Genomic DNA, 4,416 nt, shown 5'->3' with positions numbered 1-4,416 from the left:
GGCTAAGAGGCCCAAGAACATTGTGAGTTTTAGCCAAGAAACTGGCTACTTTTCTTTGGGGTCTTTTTACCCTAACTGCCTAGCCAATTCCTACCTCCTGTTCTTGTCACACCATCCTCTAAAGGGGTTACCCAAATTGCCAATAGGAAATAGGGACACAGACCACTCTGGCTTCTTCCATGCTGAACAGGGACACAGGGTGAGGCAATTGGAGCACCCCTTCAGTGGGTCTATCTAAAAGACTCCCAAATTGCATAACTCTTGTCTCTAAAGGGAAAAGAAAGTCCTTGAATCATGAATAGGAGATGTGAAGGAAAAATAAAAGCAAGAGTAATTAGCATTATAAGTTCTAGACCGGGAACTAGAAAAGTCAGAACAGGGCAATTTTCAGTGTTCATATGAGATATGTTTTTGTTTTAACCCCCAGGGAAAGGAGTGGAGGGCAGAGTGCTACAAGATACACCCAAGGCCTTAGAGTATTCAAGAGTTTGAGCTCTGTGTTGGTTTCCCTAAGACTCACTGACCTGGGGAAATTGAGACCTAGATGATCCTTCTGGGTTTGGAACCTCACAAGCTCTCCTGTTTGCCCTGTAACTGTCCTGGACTCACCCTGTTATGGAAAAATCAGAGACCAACAGCCGAAGTCAGGTGAGGAGACAAAGTTTAATTTAACGCTAGCAGGCCTGACACCACAAATAAAGGAGTCAGACCTCATGTTCAAGTTTTCGGGGGGGGGGCTTTTATACTCATGTGGGGAAATACAAACAAAAGGCAAAACAGCACATAGGTGACAATTAAGTAAAAGGTACATGTGATAATTAAGCAAGGTAACATGCAGCCACAAAGGTTACAGGAATGGGAAAACCTTGGGAAACAAAGAGTTCCATCCTGGGCAGCCACAGGGGGCAGGATGGGGAGACTCCTGCTCACCTCCCCCACACCTGTCTCTTAAGAGTTTTCCTGTTACAAAGTTCTTAATTACCATCACATTGCAAAAGCTTTCCACCTCCACAATACCCCCACCCCACAAATGCTGCAGGGTACCCTCCCAAGGGCTCCATGCACCCAGAAGATAATGTGAAGAAAAAAAACCCTCGTGGACAAAAACCTCCGTTTTTAACATATTAAAAAAAGAAACAAAAAACAGTATTAAGGGGCTAGAAAGATGGTTCAGTGCTTAAGAGCACTGGCTGTTCTTTCAGAAGATTTAGGTTTAAATCCCAGCACCCACACAATGGCTAACAACCATCCATAACTCCAGTTCCAGGGGATCTGATGCCCTCCTCTGTCCTCCAAGGGCACTTCACAACATGGGTGCACTTACATACATGTAGGCGTAATACTCATATATACACATAAAATAAAAACTAATTAATTTTAAAACCCAATATTAATTTGATAGCAAATCCAGGTAAGGACACTGTCCTGGTTAGCATGAGTTGTCAACTTTTTAGGTGTCAACACCTGAAAAGAGAGAACCTCAATTAAGGAACGACTTCTATGAGATATCTGTTCTGTCAGAACAATTCCAAACTCATAAGTCAAAACCAAGATTACCCTAATACCAAAACCAGGTAAGTATGCAGTAAAGAGGAGAAAATAAGCCTACTTCCTTGATGAACAGGTGTGTCAAAATTCTTAATGAGAGTATTTAATACTCTACATCAAATTCAGCTACGTATGAAAATCAAGATGGGCTCACATAGGAGTGCTAAGATAGTTCCATATCCATATGCTTAAACGGATAAACAATGCATCATAGAAACAGAATCAAAGAGAGGGTGCTATAGTCAGCCAAAAGTAAAACAAAATTTTGTCATTCTCTAGAAAACAGATGGGAGCTGGGAAGATTGCTTTGTATGTAACCAGTCAGCCACACAGACAGGTATCACTTGTTTTATATGCGGAAACTGAGAGCAGAGGGAGGTCCTAAACACAAAAATGGTCTACTGCGAATGTGGAAGGGGAAGTGGGAGGGAAAGTGTAATGGGTCAGTTTAATGATTAATATGAGCAAGGTTCATCATATGCATGTGTTGGATTGTCATAGACTCCCTATACTGAGGTAATGAAATAGCACTTACAGCCAAGCCTGAGGACCCAAGTTGGATCCTAGACCACAAATGGTGGAATTTTTCCTCTGACCTCCACACATACCATGACACATGCAGGCCTATACACATATATACACTATAGGTGAGCACGTGCGCTGGGCGCACTCCCGGAATGGCACGGCGGGTCCGCAGGCTTCTCCACCGCTTCGGGTCCCGCGTCTCTGTCCACCGCTCCGGTGCTGAAAGTCTCCGCTGCTGGAGCGTTGTCCAGCCGAATCCCGCCCTTAATTCACCCGTGTACTTTCCTCAGGAAGCGAGGTCCACTGGCCATTGGACCACACGGGAAGAGTATGAGGACGGCGAAAGCTAGGATGTCCACAAGTCAGTAATGGAGGAGTGCGCCCCCCGGAGAGGCTGGGTCACCGGTAGTAAGACACAAGACTCAAGACTCGGCTTAGTCTGTGTTACAGCTTTATTAAGTGTCTCTGCTCCAGCTCCTTGCTGTCCAGCTCTCTATTGATCCAGCTCTCTGTGACCCAGCTCTCTGATATTGAGAGAAAGACTGGGATATTTATACCATGGGGGTAGTGGTAAAAGCTTTGGCTGATAGATACTTTGTGAGGCATTCTATTTACATATGGAAGTGGATTTCTGCCATGCCGCCAGACTGCTGACTACCTGAAAAATCACACAGGAAAGCATGGTATCCCTAGAGCCAGAGGCCATGTTTATGTTAGAGCATTTGTGGCGGGCACTTCAAAAGGAGTCAGGAAGGATGCCAGGTACTCTGCTGAAAGGAGTCTCAGCACATGAATCCGAGCTGCGTGAGCTGTCCGGACATGAAGGGACTTCTACTTCACAGTAGGGGCCCCCAACAATACACAATCACACACAAAAATAAATAAATAAATAAATAAATAAATAAACAAATAAATAAAATGCTTTTTTAAAGTAAATGGTCAGGTGTGGTGGTACACACCTTTAATTCCAGGACTCCAGAGAGAGAAGCAGAGGCAGACAGACTTCTGTTAGATGAAGGCCAGTCTAGTCTACACAGCAAGTTGTAGGCCAGCTGGGACTACAATAAGACCCTGTCTCAAAAAAAAAGCAAAAAACAGTTTTTTTTTAAGGAAATAAAAATAAAAACAAGGACAATTAATAAAGAAAAAGCCAAAAGTAAATAAAAATTAAAGCTCAAATCAGTCTGTCAGTTAATAAAATCAAAGCAATAAAATTGAAACCCCAACTTGGAAAGAAACTCACTATGTGGAGGTCAAACAGTTCGGGAAGTCCAAGTTAGTAGTTTATGGGTGTGGAAATTCAACAGCTCTCCCACCATCAAACAGTTTCTTCACTATAAGGACAGAAACCTAGCTCAGCCAGTGCAGTATTTGAGCAGGTGACTGTAAGTCCTCTCAATGGCTCCTTGTGAAATCAGAGAAAGAAATGGACCAAGCAGGGCTGGGCACAAGCCACACTGGTGTTTCTCACTTTCTGTTCATAAGAACAGGGAAGGCATAGTGGTGGGAGAGGTTGGTCACTGGCTCAGTAGGAACCTGAGGCCAGTTACAAGTTGGAAATCCCCCACATCCCCAGTGACCACCTACCTACTGCTAAGCCCAGCTCCTCAAGAGTTGCACAATTTCCCAAAACAGTGCCACCTGCTGGGAACCAATGTTCAAATACATAATCCTTTGTGGATATTTGACATCCAGATCATAAGAACCCTTTCCACTTTAATTGGAATAGAAGGAAGAGTAACAGCAACTACAACAGGCTCCGGAGTATCTTCCTTCCCTGGGTTAGGGACACTAGCCATTGTGAGGTGGGAGAGGATAGGGTTTCACTTTTCACTTGGACCCTAAAATTCTATAATAATGTTTGGTGTACAGAACTCATCATAGCCACATATCAAATTATTTACTTCCTTTTCTTTGAGCTGGAACTGATGTCAAAGGGATGGTAGTCCTTGACTAATATTGGGATGCTGTAACAAAATCTCTAGTTTTGGGTAGGCTAAGGCTGAAACCCTAGCAGACAGCCTGAGAGGGTGGGTTCAGACCTCCATCAGGGTAGTGGCTGGGAGCTTAGCAGACCACCAGAGAGTGCTGAGTTCTGGCCTCCCTCTGGTCTCCAACTACCAGAGGGCCTGAGAACCCAGGGGACAGCCTGACAGCCCCCCAGATCCTGCTTCCATAGGGTGGTCCTTTTAATAAGAAGATGCTATACAGCAGTCACTTCTGCATGAAATAACTACCATCATCACGACTTTCGGTTGAGCCTGATTGCTAAACATAGTCACAATTGGGCTTGCTGATGGTTGTGCTCATTCATTAAAGGAGTGCCAAGCAGGGTCACAGGAT

The sequence above is a fragment of the Nannospalax galili genome, unplaced genomic scaffold (assembly GCF_000622305.1).
Source record: "Nannospalax galili isolate Female #2095 unplaced genomic scaffold, S.galili_v1.0 scaffold146, whole genome shotgun sequence".
NCBI lineage: Eukaryota > Metazoa > Chordata > Mammalia > Rodentia > Spalacidae > Nannospalax > Nannospalax galili.
This window is presented reverse-complemented; position numbering follows the sequence as displayed.